This window comes from Mobula birostris, chromosome 28 (assembly GCF_030028105.1).
Source record: "Mobula birostris isolate sMobBir1 chromosome 28, sMobBir1.hap1, whole genome shotgun sequence".
NCBI classification, from domain to species: Eukaryota; Metazoa; Chordata; class Chondrichthyes; order Myliobatiformes; family Myliobatidae; genus Mobula; species Mobula birostris.
The window spans coordinates 12,290,424-12,307,670 of record NC_092397.1 but is presented as its reverse complement, the minus strand read 5'-3'; the positions used below and the strand labels follow the sequence as shown (position 1 = coordinate 12,307,670).

General features: G+C 50.1%; 4 non-coding genes across 4 annotated transcripts; 1 reads left to right on the top strand and 3 right to left on the bottom strand.

Annotated features, from left to right (window-relative positions):
- The first annotated feature begins 1,096 nt into the window (after positions 1–1,096).
- Positions 1,097–1,168, top strand: trnae-uuc (transfer RNA glutamic acid (anticodon UUC)). The gene has a single exon. It is a non-coding gene; the product is annotated as a tRNA-Glu (tRNA).
- Positions 1,169–10,112: 8,944 nt separating this feature from the next.
- On the bottom strand, positions 10,113–10,184 carry trnae-uuc (transfer RNA glutamic acid (anticodon UUC)). The gene has a single exon. It is a non-coding gene; the product is annotated as a tRNA-Glu (tRNA).
- Positions 10,185–13,662: 3,478 nt separating this feature from the next.
- trnae-uuc (transfer RNA glutamic acid (anticodon UUC)) lies at positions 13,663–13,734 on the bottom strand. Its single transcript has one exon. It is a non-coding gene; the product is annotated as a tRNA-Glu (tRNA).
- A 3,080-nt stretch (positions 13,735–16,814) lies between these two features.
- On the bottom strand, positions 16,815–16,886 carry trnae-uuc (transfer RNA glutamic acid (anticodon UUC)). Its single transcript has one exon. It is a non-coding gene; the product is annotated as a tRNA-Glu (tRNA).
- Positions 16,887–17,247: the final 361 nt, after the last annotated feature.

The following is a 17,247-nucleotide window of genomic DNA, read 5'->3' as shown; positions in this document are numbered from 1 at the left end:
GTGATATAGGAGCAGAATTAGGCCATTCGGCTCGGCCATTTCATCAGGACCGGTCCATTTTCCCTCTCAACCCCAATCCCACTATCTGCTCCTATCCCTTCATGCTCTGACCAATCAAGAAACTATCAGCCTCTGCATGAAATGTACCCAATGTCTTGGCCTCCACCGCTCTTCTATCTCGTCATTCGTCATCTCCCATGTCGTCTAGCCGTTGCGATTCCACCGCTAACAGTGTGATGCACCGTATTTCCGTGGAAAGGTCACACCCGTACTGGATAGGACACCAAAGACCACTGGGTATAATATGACTGAGAATCGGCGGAATTCTTTCCTACAGTCGGCTGTGGGAGACACCTCATCAAGTGTATTTAAAGCGGGGGTTGATATGTTATCGATTAGTCAGGGCGTCAAAGCATGCGGGGAAAAGGCAGGAGACTGGACTTGAGGGAGGTAATCAATCAGCCATTAGGTAATGGCAGTTCAGACTCGGTGGGCTGAATCGGCTAATTGGCTGCACTGTCTTGGGTCTTATGGTACATGCTTTCAGGTTTTTGTATCTTCTGCCCGATGGGGAAGGGTAGAAGGGAGAATGTCGGAGGCAGGAGAGATCTTTGATTTTGATGTCCGCTTTCCCGGGGCAGCGAGAAGTGCAGACAGAGTTCGTGGAGGGGAGCCTGGTTTCCGTGATGTGCTGGATTGACTGGCAGGGTGATGGTTAGTATCGACCCGGAGGGCCGCATGGCCGGCTTCCTGAATGCTTGAGTCAGACTGAAGGGCGAGAGACCGAGAGGAAGCCGTGTGAGCCGGAGTCGGTGAGTGAAATTTGAGTATTTGAGGAGAAAGCGGGAAGACAGAGCCGGAGGACACGGGAACAGGCCCTTGGGACCAATTTGTGGGATCGGCGCAAGTTGTCTGTCTGAAGCATTTGCTTTTGCCAGGCTTTGGCGTGTCTCTCGCGAAACCTTTCCCATCCATGTCCAAATGCATTTTAAACATTGTCACTGTACGCAGCCTTTCACGTTTTCACGCCACCCTCCGTGTGAATAAGTGAGTCTCAAATCCCTTCGAAGATTCCTCTCTACCGCATTTCAGCATCTCCCATATGGTCTAGCGGTTAGGATTCCTGGTTTTCACCCAGGTGGCCCGGGTTCGACTCCCGGTATGGGAAGCAAACGTTTTAGGGCGACACGGTAACGCGCCGATCAGCGTAGCGTAACGCCATTACTGAGACCCGGGTTTTATTTCCGTAAAGTGCAAAAAGGACTGCAGATGAAAGAAAGAACAAGGTACAGGGGGCCGTGCAGCGTTTGTGGAGGTAGGAGTTTCAGTGATGGGAAATGTCGACCATTCGCCTTTGACTCTACTGACTCTACTTAATCCGCTGGGATCCTCCCAGCATCCAGTTATAGAGCACAACAACAGAGAACTATGCCCTTTGGCCACTTTAGTCAATGGCAGCCTGGTGTCTTGACTAGTCCCATCTACCTGCACCGGTAACATAGCGCCACGTCTACCAGTTCAAATTTTACTTAAATTTTACAATTTATCGTTCATCCACCAGGTCCGCTGTCAGCTCGTTCCCACACTCTCACCACATTGTGAGTGAGAAGCTTTCTCTCGGGTTCCCCCTTAAATATTTGGAGGTTGTGACAAGGATCAGTTCTGGGACCTCTACGTTACATGATTTTTATTAACGACCTGGATGTGGGGGTAGAAGGGTGGGTTGGCAAGTTTGCAGATGACACAAAGGTTGGTGGTGTTGTAGATAGTGTAGAGAATTGTCGAAGATTGCAGAGAGACATTGATAGGATGCAGAAGTGGGCTGAGAAGTGGCAGATGGAGTTCAACCCAGAGGAGTGTGAGGTGTCACTTTGGAAGGACAAACTCCAAGGCAGAGTACAAAGTAAATGGCAGGATACTTGGTAGAGTGGAGGAGCAGAGGGATGGGGGGTGGGGGGTACATGTCCACAGATCCCTGAAAATTGCCTCACAGGTAGATAGGTTAGTTAAGAAAGCTTATGGGGTGTTAACTTTCATAAGCCGAGTGATAGAGTTTAACAGTCGCGAGGTAATGATGCAGCTCTATAAAACTCTAGTTAGGAGTTGGAGTACTGTGTCCAGTTCTGGTGGCGTAACTATAGGAAGGATGTGGAAGCATTGGAAAGGGTACAGAGGAGGTTTACCAGGATGTTACCTGGTTTAGAGAGTATGCATTATGATCAGAGATTAAGGGAGCTAGGGCTTTACTCTTTGGAGAGAAGGAGGATGAGAGGGGACATGTTAGAGGTATGCAAGATATTAAGAGGAATAGATAGAGTGGACAGCCAGCGCCTCTTCCCCAGGGCACCACTGCTCAATACAAGAGGACATGGCTTTAAGGTAAGTGGTGGGAAGTTCAAGGGGGATATTAGAGGAAGGGTTTTTTTACTCAGAGAGTGGTTGGTGCGTGGAATGCACTGCCTGAGTCAGTAGTGGAGGCAGATACACTAGTGAAATTTAAGAGACTACTAGACAGGTATATGGAGGAATTTAAGGTGGGGGGGTTATATGGGAGGCAGGGTTTGAGGGTCGGCGCAACATTGTGGGCCGAAAGGTTTGTACTGTGCTGTACTATCCTATGTTCTATGTTCTAGAGCACAGAAAATGCCGGAGGAACTGAGCAGATCACGGAGCACCTCCAGAAAGTGGTGGGCAGCTGATGTACGTGTTCCTGAGAGCAATCGGTGTAACGCACTATATTGACGTGGAAAGATCACGGGCAATGTTGGTTATGACACCAACTACTACAGGGTTGAATTTGCCAGAGGACAGCGAATCTGTGGAATCCATTGCCACGGCTGACTGTGTTGAGGATTTTTTTTTTAATTTAAAGCGGGAGTTGATATGATCTTCATTAGTAAGGGAGTCAAAGCGTGCGGGGAGATGGCCGGAGAGCGGACTTGAGAGAGATAATAATCAGCCATGATGTAACATCTGTTCCGACTCGATGGGCTGAATGGCCTAGTCTGCTCCAATGTGTTATGGTTTTATGGGACGTGCTTTCAGTCTTCTGTATCTTCTGCCTGATGGGAAATAGGAGAAGAGAGAATGTCGGGAGCAGGAGGGATCGTTGATTCTGATGTCCCCTTTCCCAGGGCAGCTTGAGGTCAGACGGAGTTCATGGAGGGGAGCCTGGTTTCCGTGATGTGCTGCATTGGACTGGTAGAGTGATGGTTAGTATCGACTTGGAGGGCCGAATGGCCTACTTCCTCAATACTTGACTCTGACTGAAGGGCGAGAGAGGCAGAGGGAGCCGGGTGAGCCGGAGACGGTGAGTGAAATGCAGAGTGTTTGAGGAAAAAGCGGGCAGACAGAGGCAGAGGACACGGGAACAGGCACTTAGGTCCAATTTGTGGGATCGGCGCAAGTTGTCTGTCTGAAGTAGTTCTTTTTGGCTGGCTCTGGCTTGTCTCCCTCGAAACCTTTCCCATCCACGTCCAAATGTTTTTAAATATTGTCATTGTACGGACCTTTTGACGTTTAAACGCCACCCTCCGTGTGAATAAGTTGAGTCTCAAATCCCTTTGAATTATCCCAGGTGTCGTCCTTCAGCATCTCCCATATGGTCTAGCGGTTAAGATTCCTGGTTTGCACCCAGGCGGCCCGGGTTCGACTCCCGGTGTGAGAAGCAAACGTTTTGGGGCGACACGGTAGTGTCGTGGTTAGCATAACGCCGATACTGCGACCCTGGTTCAGTCCCTGGCCAGTGTTTGTGCGTTATTCCCGTGACCGCGAGGGTTCCCGAGATGTACTGGTTCGGGTTCGTAAGTTGGTGTACCGGTTGGTGGAACGTTATTACAGACAACATGACTCCCGTTCGGTGCTCGAGGACTTGCAGTTGCAAAAAAAGAAAGCCAAGGTAGTCAGCGGGTCGTGCAGCATCTGTGGAGGCTGGAGTTGCAAGGCCCGAAGCGTTGACCATTCCTCCTTGACTCTGCTGGAGCAGAATGCCGTTAGGTGGGTCTGGGCAGAGTCCCCAGGGTCCTGCTGAAGGGTCTCGGCCCGAAGCGTCGACTGTTTACTCTTTTCCATAGATGCTGCCTGGCCTGCTGAGTTCCTCCTACATTTTGCGTTGTGTCGGCTTCAAATGTGCGGTCAGGGACCATCTTTAGGGATTACGAGACCTGACGTGATTGGTCAATCGCGCTAACTGGGATAGTATAAAGGTATTTTGCCGAACACCAGCTCGCTCCCGACTAACACTCGGGTTCCAATCTGAATCCTTTTCAACGTAATTTTCAGTGTTGTGATCGTCTTCATCTTCACCTCGCTGTTCCTTTGCGTGCCGCTACCATCGTCCCATCCGTGTCGGCTCGCTACCATCAACATCCGACAGGCATTCCCATTTTGTGTTTTTTTTAAATTTTATTTCGCCTCGTTAATGATGGTTAAATAAGAACGGCGCGGTCTCTACGAGCTTGAAGGCGGTGAAGCCTTGAATACTAATCCTTAGAATCAGAAACTACAGAGAGTGCGACAATACAATTTTACATACTTGGAGTATGGTTTTATTCCGTTTCCGTCAGACGCCCAACGTCTTTGTAATACTGTAAATAAAGGCATCCGTTAGTCTTGCGAGACCATGGAGCTGCGCCTGGAAAGTCCTCACTCCCCAGGGCGCAGGCCTGGGCAAGGTTGTATGGAAGACCAGCAGCTGCCCATGCTGCAAGTCTCCCCTCTCCACGGGACTAGTCCAATCCCTTAACCACTTGGCCACGTGCCCGCACGTAATACTGTACTGTCTAACGAAACCATCAAGATTGCAGGCACACTTCCGTAAAAGGCACTCTGAAAAAACTACTTATAGCGTTACTCAGTTCCAGAAGACGAAAGAGTATTTAAAAAGTGTTACACGCTCGAGTCATTCGCCAAGAAAGGTAAAAATGTCCTTGAGCAGCTGTCTCATTGCTTCTTTTGACATTTTCAAAATGATAGCACAATGTTGAAAATCTGTTGTATCAGAAATGCTCTTAAAATGGAAAGGTTCTTAAAAATTGATACCAGTGTTTAAAATCAGCTCCTCTGAGAAATAACTCTGCAGCTCGTGGTATTGACGAAAGGAGTGAAGACATTGAATAACAACTATGCACGGAGCCACAAAAACAGAATTTGGGACACATCTGTGCGAGACAACAAGCATTGCTGATGGAAAAGTTTATAATGAGATTCTCTTTTGTAAAAAGTTAAAAACAAATACCAACAGAGAACACGATTTCTTGTGCAACAGATGGAGCACCATATATGACAGGTCGCCGTGCTGTTTTCGTAGCATTTATGAAAAAAGCAATTCCAAGTCTGTTTGCAATCCATTGTGTAATTCATCGTCAACATCTCGCCGCCAAAAACCTGAACCAGCGACTTTTTTTTTCAAGCATGACTCTTGTAATATCTGCTATCAACAATATTTAAGCTCATCCATTAAATAGCAGAATATTTCTTCAGTTATGCCAAGATAACGACGAAATTTGAATGCTTGCTTCTTCACACTGAAATGTGTTGGCTTTCAAAAGCCTGCTGCTTAAAACGTTTCTCTGATCTTTTTGACACTGTGGTTCAGTTCTTGCTCAATGTCGACAAGAGCTTGGGAAACAAGATTGAACTCTTACGTGGAGATGTGGCATACCTAGACGATCTGTATGACAAACTGAACATTCGAAGTGAGAGTCAAAATTTAATCCAGGTGAAAAGTCCATTTTATCGGAAAATAGGAAACATAAACAAAACTTTCAGAGAAGAATGTTTTCACAGTTTCCCTGCATTGAAAATATGGCACTCTCTTTCACAGACGGTGACTTGCTAGAGTACTGCTTGCTTACTCCTGCAGTCACTGACGAAGGATTTTCAGAATCCATTCAATGAGTTGAACGATCTTGAAGTTCCATTTCTTTGCAAGGTGGAAGGACAGGAAGAGAGCTCGCAAGAAGAAATTATGGAAATTCAGAATGATGAAAAAGCAAAATTTATTTTCAAAAATGTCGGTTCTTGTGGTGTGTGACTACACTGTCTTATGAAGTGTCCTGGTCTTTGGAGAAGAGCCAAACTGCTCTTCATTGCTTTTCCATCCTCCTACCTTGTTGAAAGAGGCTTCAGTGCAGTGAACCACATACTCACAAGAGTCAGAAACTACGTGGATATTGTTACGCATGGGGACTTAAGGCTTGTGGTGTCACAAATTGAACCAGATATTTCAACTCTTGCTAAAGACCATGAAGCTCAAGGATCACATTGACCTCAAAGCTGCTGTACACAGGTACTGTGTAAGCTAGGTTTAAAGACAAATAAAAAATTAAACCAGAATCATTTTACTCATGTTAGCATATGGTAGACAGGTTTTTACACTTTGGGTGGCGCCTGTGCATTGTCAAGTATGAGGGTGCTTTAGGGGGGCGTTGATATAAAAAGGGTCCGGAAACACTACGCTATACCTAATGGAAGATGCTGAAAGACGATGGCGGAAATACTTGAAAGGGGTTTCAGAGGCAAATTCTTCATACAGAGGTTGGTGTGTAAATGCAATAAGCTGTGTACAATAACGATGTTTAAAAGACACTTTTAGGAAAGGTTTCGAGGGATACAGGCCAAAGGCAGGCGAAAGCAACTACTTCAGGTAGGCAACTTGCTCGGACCCATTAAATTGTGCCTCCCCCGTGTTCTCTGGCTCTGTCTTCCTGCTTTATCCGCATTTCACTCACCGTCTCCGGCTCACCCGGCTCCATCTGCCTGTCTCGCACTTCACACCGCGTCAAGCATTATGGAAACAAGCCCTTCGGCCCTCCGAATCGATACTAGCCATCACTCAACCAGTCCAATCCAGCACATCAGGGGATCCATGGACTCCGTCCGCACTTCTCGCTGCCCCGGGAAAGCGGACAACATAATCAAAGATCCCTTCTGCCCCGGACGTTCTCCCTTCTCCCCTTTCCCATCGAGCAGCCTGAAAGCACGTTCCATAAGACCATAAGATATGAAAGCAGATTAAGCCATTCGATCCATTGAGTCTGTACCGCCATTGCATCATGGCTGATTTATTTTCCCCTGTCAAACCCATTCTCCTGCCTTCTCCCTTAATGCTTTAACGCCTTTACTAATCAAAACTCCATCAACCTCCGCTTTGAATTTACCCAATGCCTTAGCCCCCTCGGCCGACATTAACAATGATTCACTCCCACCCTCCCCGATACGTTATACCCAGTAGAAGTTGGTGTCACATCCAGTATTGGGTGTGACCTTTCCACGTAAATACAATGCGTTACACCGATTCCCCTCAGGAACACACGCATTGTTCCGTGTACACCAGCTGTCCGCGACCTTGCGGAGATGCTCCGTGATCTGCTGAGTCCCTCCGGCAGTTAATGTGTTCCTCTACACACGTGGCCTAGCTCGGCGTCACCCTCCCCCGTCCGCCGCGCACACAGCACCCGCCGGTGATGATCCACGCGGCAGTGCCGGAGAATGCGGCTGACCGCTACTGACCAGAGTTGAGTGACCCGTCTGATCACCAACGCGCGCCCCCCTGTGAAATTGCTCCTCGTGTATGTTCTACGTGTTCTGAAGGCTGGCCCTTTGCCCCACCACCCTCCCGCCTGCTGGCAGGCTTTCCCCTCATCAGGTAGGGTGAGACGAGAACTAGAGGCCTTATGTTAAGGGTGAAAGGTGAAATAGTTAAGGGGGTACCTGAGAGGGGGTTGTGGTATTCGTCACCTTCAGGATTGGGCGACTCCGGAACGAGCTGCCAGCGGTGGTGATGGATGCGGGTTGAATTGTAACATCTAAGAAAAATTTGGGTAGGTACACGGAGGGCTCGTTGCAGGTGCTGATGGATGGGACAAGGCTGCCATTGACTAAATGGGCCGAAGGGCCTGTTACTGTGCTGCAGTCCTCTGTGATTCTATGCTGGCGGGGATGCAAGGCTTGGATTATAAGGGGAGACTGGGACTGTTTTACTTGGGAGTGTAGGGGACGGATCTCACAGTGGGGGAGGGGGGATGCTGATGGTCGACCAAATGCAAGGCACAGACACTGAAGTACTAGGAACAGAACTTGACTAGAGTAGGGACGTGACAGGATATAGACAAGGAGCAGGGACAAGAACGCAGACTTGGGCTAGGATATGGACTAGACAGGGAACCCGGACAAGGAACCATGAACTAGGAGCCTGGGCTTGGGAAAACGGGACCAAGACAAGGAACGATGAACTAGGAGCCTGGGCTTGGACTCCGAGCCAGAGACTGGACAAGGATCCAGAACCTGGGTCTTGCCTCGTGCCCGGACCGCAGAACTAGGCAAGGATATGACGTGGCTGGGGTCTAGAGGCTAGAGGCTTGAGGTTGCAGGCCTGGGTCTTGAGACTTGAGGCTGCAGACGAGGCAAGGCTTGTGGCGAGGCAAGGCTTCAGGCACAGGCTGCAGGTGCATGGCCAGACTTCAGGAGGAAGGGGCAGGGAAGGGATTCAGACAGGGGGTGAGAACAGGAACTATCCAGCAACCAGAGTCTGAACTCTCAAGCTATTTATGAAGCCAGTCCAAACGAGAATCAGCTGCCTCAACAGAAACTGGGGAAAACCGGAAAACCTGGAATAAGGAACTTGGACCGGACCGTGAATCGGAATGCGGATTTCACGGACCGGACTATGACAGCGGAGGGGTGACTTGACCGAGGTTTTTTAAAATAATAAGGGGAATGGCTGCCCGAGAAGGAGGCGGAGGCAGGCACATTCACAAACATTTAAAAGGGACTTGGGCAGGTACACGGATAGGAAAGTTGAGACCGAATACACACAAGTGCACCGCGCTCCGCTCCATTCGCAAAAAGCGGGGCTTCCCGGCGACGAAACATTTTAATTCCGATTCCAGGTCAATGTCGGTCCATGGCCTCCTCTTGTGTCAAATGAGGGCATCCTCAGAGTGGACGAGCAAAATCTTATATTCCGTCTGGGTAGCTTCCGACTTGATGGCATGAACATCTATTTGTCGTTTGGGTATAAAGAAAAAAGATCCCAGCCCTCCCCTCTTTTTCCATTCCCCACTGTGGCCTACTACCTCTTCTCACCTGCCTATCATCTCCTCCTAGTTCCCTTCTCCTTCCCTTTCTCCTATGGTCCACTCTCCTCTGCCATTAGATTCCTTCCTCTCCAGCCCTTGACTGTTCCCACCCACCTGGTTTCACCTATCACCTTCCAGATAACCTCCTTCACGTTTCCACCCTTTCATTCTGGCGTTTTCGCCCTTGCCTTTCCAGCGCTGGTGAAGTCCGAAACGTCGAATGTTTATTCCTCTCCATAGACGCTGCCTGACCTGCTGAATTCTTCCGGCGTTCGGTGTGTGTTGCAAATAGGAATTAGTGCGGATAGGTTTCTTTGTCAGCATGGATGAGGTGGGCCGAAAGGCCTATTTTCCTCTGGAGCTGGGAAGTCGGAAGAAGAGGGGAAAAGAGAGAAGGGGAAAGGGGGAGCAACTGGGGAAAGGAAAGAGATGTTTGGGGAGCGAAAGCAGAGAGATGGGGAAGGGGAGCGGGTGCTCCAGGACTATAGGCATGAAAATAGGGAAGGATGGGAACGCGAGAGGGAGTGGGGGGAGAGTGGAGGAGAGAGGAGAGGGTGGGGCTGGGGAAGGTTAAATGGAGTGGGGAGGAGAAATAGACTGGGAAGGGGACAGGAGAGGGGTGGGTAGGGGAAGGAGTTTAGGGATGGAGAAGGTGAGAAGGGGAGGGAGTAAGGGAGGAAAGAGGAATGGGAAAGGACGTAAAGGGATTGTTAGAATGGATGGGAGAAGGGGAAGGGATTTGGGGTGACGGGAGGGGAGTGTGAAAGAGGAGAGGGGCTGGGGGAGAGAGTGGGAGAGGGGATCGCAGACTAAACACTACCGGCTTCAATTAAAGTATCGCCACGCTTCATGCGCCAGCACAGCCCACCACAACTTACCAACCCGAACCACGTACGCCTTTGCAATGTGGGGACCGAAGGCAACCCACACCGTCACCGTCACCGTCACGGGCAGAACCACACGAACTCACTACCGGAATTAGCCCGCTCGAAGAAACGGCTTTACGCTACGCTGTCTCCTCAAAACGCTTGCTTCCCATACCGGGAGTCGAACCCAGGCCGCCTGGGTGAAAACCAGGAATCCTAACCGCTAGGCCATATGGGAGACGCTGAAAGGCGATAGCGGGGATACATCGAAGGGATTTGAAAAGCAACTTCTTCACATAGAGAGTGCTGTATAAATGCAACCAGTTGGGAACAATAATAATATTTAAAAGGCATTTGCACACGGATAGGAAAGGCTTCGAGGGAGACGGACCACAGACAGGCAAAAGCAACTACTTCAGGCCGATCCGTCAGATTAGACCTGAGGGCCATTTCCCCTGTTCTCAGTCTCCGTCTTCCTGCTTTATCCTCAGACACTCCGCATTTCACTCACGGTCTCCGGCTCCCTCTGCCTCTCTCACCCCCCACACTCAGTCAAGCGTTAAGGAACCGGGCCCATCCGCCAGCCGATTCCATCGGTCAACCGGTCCGATCCAGCGCAGCACCGCACGGGGTCCATGGACTCCGTCCGCACTTCTCGCAACATAATGAAAGATCCCTCCTTCGCCTCACATTCTCCCTTCTCCCCTTTCCCATCGGGCAGAAGATACAAAAGCCCGAAAGCACGCATCATCGGATCATAAGACAGGGGACCAGAATAGGCCGTTCAAAATGCTTGCCTTCCCAAACCGGGAAGAGACAAAGAATGCGGTTGACGGCGCCGGATTAAATGGTTTATAAAATGGGCGCACGGAGGACTGCAGCTGCAAAAAAAGCCAGGGTAGTGCAGAGTCTGTGGAGGGTGAAGGTGCAGGGTCTGTGGCGACGACGCCTTGAATTAAACGCTGCGGGAAGTCTGAGCCGGAGAAAACGGGAACAGGTCCTTAGTCCGATTTGAGGGATCCGACCAAGCTGTCTGCCTGAAGTAGCTGTTTTTGCCTGCCTTTGGCCTGTATCCCCCGAAACCCTTCCGATCCGTGTGTGAGTGTCTTTAGAAAATCGTTATATTGCATTTAGACGCCACCCTCTCTGTGAAGAAGTTGACTCTCAAATCCCTTTGAAGTATCCCCACTATCGCATTTCAGTGTCCCCCATATGGTCTAGCGGTTAGGAAACAAAATTGTCAGCGGGTCGTGCAGCATCTGTGGAGGCAGGAGTTGTAGGGGCCCGAGGTGTCGACCTTTCCTCCTTTACTCTGCTGGCGCAGAGTGCCGTTAGGTGGGTCTGGGCAAAGTCCCCAGGGTCCTGCTGAAGGGTCTCGGCCCGAAACGTCGACTGTTTACCCTTTTCCATAGACGCTGCCTGGCCTGCTGAGTTCCTCCTGCATTTTGTGTTGTGTCGGCTTCAAATGTGCGGTCAAGGACCATCATTAGGGATTACGAGGCCTGACGTGATTGGTCAATCGCGCTAACTGGGATAGTATGAAGGTATCTTGCCGAACACCAGCTCGCTCCCGACTAACATTCAGGCTCCAATCTGAATCCTTGTCAACGTGGACCACAGGAGAAAGGAAAGAAGGAGGGGCACCAGGGAGAGGCGAAAGGCAAGTGGGGAGGGCTAAGAGACGGGAGTGGGGAATAGAAAACGGCAGAAAAGTGAGGGAATTTGTTTTTACCGTAAGGAGAATTCAAGGTTCATGACATCAGGTTGGAGGTTGCCCGGACGAAATATAGGCTGTTGTTCCTCCGCCCTGAGGCTGGTATCGTTCTGGCGCAAGAGGAGGTCATGGACCGGCATGTCGGAACGGCAGTGGGGATCGGAATTAAAATGTTTGGCCACCGGTCGCTGTCATGGCGTTACGCTATGCTGATCGGCGCGTTACCGTGTCGCCCTAAGACGTTTGCTTCCCATCACCGGGAGTCGAACCCCGACCGCCTGGGTGAAAACCAGGAATCCTAACCGCTGGAGCATATGGGAGATGCTGAAATGCAATAGTCGGGATACTTCGAAGAGATTTGAGAGGCAACTTACTCACACGGAGTGTGGCATGTAAACGTGAAAGGCTGCATACAATGACGATGCTTATAACACATTTGGACGTGGATGGGAATGGTTTTGAGGGAGACAAGCCAAAGCCAGGCAAAAGCAACTACTTCAGACAGATAACTAGAGCCGATCCCACAAATTGGTCCTAAGGGCCTGTTCCCGTGTCCTCCGGCTCTGTCTTCCCGCTTTATCCTCAAATACTCTGCATTTCACTCACCGTCTCCGGCTCACCCGGCTCCCTCTGCCTCTCTCACCCTTCAAGCATTAAGGAAGCAGGCCATTCGGGCCACCGAGTCGATACTAACCATCACTCCACCAGTACAATCCGGCACATCACGGAAACCAGGCTCCCCTCCATGGACTCCGTCTGCACTTCTCGCTTCTCCGGGAAAGCGGACATCAGAATCAAAGATTGTTCCTGCCCCCGACATTCTCCCTTCTCCCCTTTCCCATCGGGCAGAAGATACAAAAGACTGAAAGCGCGTCCCATAAAAAAATAACACAATGGAGCAGATTAGGCCATTCAGCCTGTCGAGTCGGAACAGACATTACATCATGACTGATTATTAACTGTCTCAAGTCGGGTGTCCTGCCTTCTCCCCGCACCCTTTGACTCAGTTAGAAATGAAGTACATAGAAACCGCTGTTTTAAATAATAAATTCCCCTCCACACTCAGCCGTGGCAATGAATTCTAAAAATTCGCGGGTCCTCTAGCACAGTAAATCCAGTAGCAGCTGGTGTCACAACAAACACTGTTGACCCTTCCACATAAATATAAGGCGTTACACCGATTCCCCTCAGGAGCATGTACTGTTCCGTCTACATCAGATGTCTGCCACCTTCCGGAAATGCTCTGTGATATGCTGCGTTCCTCCGGCATTTTATGGCTTCTGTTGACATGCACCTTCTCCCGTCCACCGCGCACAGAGCACCCACCGGTGAAGATCTACGCGCCAGAGTCAGAGACCACTAACGATCAAAGCCTCACGATCAACGGGCGGCCTCCTGTGAAATTCCACATCATCTCCCTCTCTCGATTCTGAATGTGGGCCCTTTGGCCTTAGAGCCTCCCACGGGGTGAATACTGGCAGGCTTTCCCCCTTCGGGCTGGGTGACATGGGAACTAGTGGTCTTATGTTAAGGGTGAAATATGAAATATTTAAGGGGGAACCTGAGCGGGAGGTTCCTCACACACAGTGTGTTGAGAGTGTGGGACGAGCTGACTGCGGCCCCGGTGGATTGACGATAAATTGTAATATTTAAGTAAAATTAAGACAGATACACGGAGCGCAATGTTACCGGTGCAGGTAAATGAGACTAGGCAAGACACCAGGCTGCTATTCATTAAACGGGCCGAAGGGCCTGGCTCTCTATAACTGGATGCTGGCAGAGTCCCAGCGGATTAAATAGCGTTAGTAGAGTCAAATGCGAATGGTCCACGTTTCGGATCCCTGAACCTCCTGGCTCCACAGACGCTGCACGACCCTCTGTACCCTGTTGTTTTCTTTCATCTGCAGTTCCTTCTGCACTTTACCGGAATAGAACCGGGTGGCAGCCATGACCTTAACGCTACGCTGATCGGCGCGTTACCGTGTCACCCTAAAACGTTTGCTTCCCACACCGGGAGTTGAACCCGGGTCGCCTGGGTGAAAACCAGGAATCCTAACCGCTAGACCATATGGGAGACGCAGAAAGACGATAGAGCGGATACTTCGAAGGGATTTAAGAGCAACTTATTCATACAGAGGGCGGTGTGTAGACGTGAAAGTGTGCGTGTAATGACAATGTTTAAAATATATTTGGACGTGGACAGGAAAGGTTTCGAAGGAGACAAGCCAAAGCCAGGCAAAAACAACAACTTCAGACAGACAACTTGCGCCGATCCCACAGATTGGTCCAAAGGGCCTGTTCCCGTGTCTTCTGGCTCTGTCTTCCCGCTTTTTCCTCAAAAACTCAAATTTCACTCACCATCTCCGGCTCACCCGGCTCCCTCTGCCTCTCTCACTCTTCAGTCTGAGTCAAGCATTCAGGAAGCAGGCTATTCGGCCCTCCGAGTCGATACTAACCATCACCCTGCCAGTCCAATCCAGCACATCATGGAAACCAGGCTCCCCTCCATGAACTCCGTCTGCACTTCTCGCTGCCCCGGGAAAGCGGATATCAGAATCAAAGATCCCTTCCGCCCCGGACATTCTTCCTTCTCCCCTTTCCCATCGGGCAGAAGATACAAAAGACTGAAAGCGCGTCTCATAAAACCATAACACAATGGAGCAAATTAGGCCATTCAGCCCATCGAGACGGAACAGATTGGCTGATTATTATCTCTCTCAAGTCCGGTCTCCTGCCATCTCCCAGCACAGGACACAGAACTTATCAACCGCCGCTTTAAATAATAAATTCCCCTCCACAGTCAGCCGTGACAATGAATTCCACAGATTCTCAGTCCTCAGGCATATTTACGCAGTGGTAATCGATGTCATAACCAGCATTGTCCGTGACCTTTCCGTGTAAAAGTAGTGCGTTACACCGATTCCCCTCAGGAACACGTACTGTTCCATCTACACCAGATGTCCGGGACCTTCCGGAGATGCTCCGTGATCTGCCGAGTTCCTCCGGCATTTTCTGTCTTCTCTTGACATGCACCTTCCCCCGTCCACCGCGCACACAGCAGCCGCCGGTGAAGATCTACCCGCCAGAGACAGAGACCGCCAACGGTGAAAGTCTGACGACCAACGCGCGGCCTCCTGTGAAATTCCACCTCATCTCTCCCGACAGGTGCAGCCGCCCCCCTCCCAGGTAAGCATCAGGTTCGCTCAACTGGCTTCCGGCTTCCGTCTAGGGGGAGCAGTCTTCGGCCCCACCAAACTGGGTAACTAAGTTTGTGTGGATGCTGTGTGACGTGCCCCACCCCGCCAAATAACAGACAATACACCATATACAATTAAATGACTACAATTTATAGATATGACTGGAACTATGGAATTAATAGAGATCAAAAATAAAAGGAAAGTAAAAGGCGCCGAACTTAGCAAGTTCAACCTCTTCGTGCACAAACAGTTGGAGCTCTAATAACGGGGTTGGTTTTCGACCATTCGATCTCCTCCGACCACCTCGACCCGCCGCCTGGGACCAACCACGGTGGTCGACCAGACGCTCCACACGAGTCTGTCTCCGTCTCCTCTCCTCGCCGAAGACCCTGGGCCTCGGACTCCCGCTCGGGGTCCGCCCCGTCGGCCAGCTCACAGCATCGCGTCCTCTCTCTCCCCATCGCGCCTTCTCCCCAAAACCGCGGGCATCACAATAGCTTACAGACACACAAGAAAGAATAACATCAATCCCAATTGGTTCGTTCGCTCTCTTATCAATAATATAACCCAAACAAGCGGAGAGAGAACTTTCTCAGCAGTTAACATAACAAAGAAGCCAAAGACTAAGGAGCTGGTGGTAGACCTGAGGAGAGCTAAGGTACCAGTGACTCCTGTTTCCATCCAGGGGGTCAGTGTGGACATGGTGGAGGATTACAAATACCTGGGGATACGAATTGACAATAAACTGGACTGGTCTAAGAACACTGAGGCTGTCTACAAGAAGAGATAGAGCCGTCTTTATTTCCTGAGGAGACTGAGGTCCTTTAACATCTGCCGGACGATGCTGAGGATGTTCTACGAGTCTGTGGTGGCCAGTGCTATCATGTTTGCTGTTGCGTGCTGGAGCAGCAGGCTGAGGGTAGCAGACACCAACAGAATCAACAAACTCATTCGTAAGGCCAGTGATGTTGTGGGGATGGAACTGGACTCTCTCACGGTGGTGTCTGAAAAGAGGATTCTGTCGAAGTTGCATGCCATCTTGGACAATGTCTCCCATCCACTACATAATGTACTGGTTGGGCACAGGAGTACATTCAGCCAGAGACTCATTCCACCAAGCCTCATAGGAAGTCATTCCTGCCTGTGGCCATCAAACTTTACAACTCCTCCCTTAGAGGGTCAGACACCCTGAGCCAACAGGCTGGTCCTGGATTTATTTCGTAATTTACTGGCATAACTTACATATTACTATTTAACTATTTATGGTTCTATTACTATTTATTATTTATGGAGCAACTGTAACGAAAACCAATTTCCCCCGGGATTAATAAAGTATGACTCTGACTACTTTAATTATCCTACGCGGTAACATAAAAGAAGAAACCGCTTACACAGGTAACGTACTTCTGTTCTGAATTTAGGCCCTCTGGTCCTAGACTCTCCCACGGGGTGAATGCTGGCAGTCCTTCCCTCCTTGGGCTGGGTGAACGGGAATTAGTGGTCTTATGGTAAGGGTGAAAGGTGAAATATTTAAGGGGGAACCTGAGGGGGAGGTTCCTCACTCACAGTGTGGTGAGAGTGTGGGACGAGCTGAAAGCGGAACTGGTGGATTGACGATAAATACAGGGAGCGCCATGTTACTGGTGCAGGTAGATGGGACTAGGCAAGACACCAGGCTTCCATTCATTAAACGGGCCGAAGGGCCTGGTGCTGTGTTGTTGTGCTCTATAACTGGATGCTGGGGAAATCCCAGCCAATTAGGTATCGTTAGTAGAGTCAAAGGCGAATGGTCGACGTTTCGGATCCCTGAACCTCCTGGCTCCACAGACGCTGCACGACCCTCTGTACCCTGTTGCTTTCTATCATCTGCAGTCCCTTTTGCACTTTTCCGGAATAGAACCGGGTCGCAGTAATACGCTGATCGGCGCGTTACCGTGTCTCGCTCTAAAACGTTTGCTTCCCATACCGGGAGTCGAACCCGGGCCGCCTGGGTGAAAACCAGGAATCCTAACCGCTAGACCATATGGGAGACGCTGAAAGGCGATAGTGAAGATACTTTGAAGGGATTTGGAAGGCAACTTATTCACGCAGAGTGTGGCGTGTAAACGTGAAAACGTAGCGTGCAAAAACACTTTAAAATACATTTGGAGGTGGATGGGAAAGGTTTTGAGAGAGACAAGCCAAAGGCAGGCCAAAGCAACTACTTCTGACAAACTTTCGCCGATCCCACAAATTGGACCTGAGGCCCTGTTCCCGTGTCCTCTGGCTCTGTCTTCCCGCTTTTTTCCTCAAATACTCTGCATTTCACTCGTCGTCCGCGGCTCACTCGGCTTCCTCCGCCACTCCCGCCCTTCAAGCATTAAGAAAGCAGACCATTCGGCCCTCCGAAT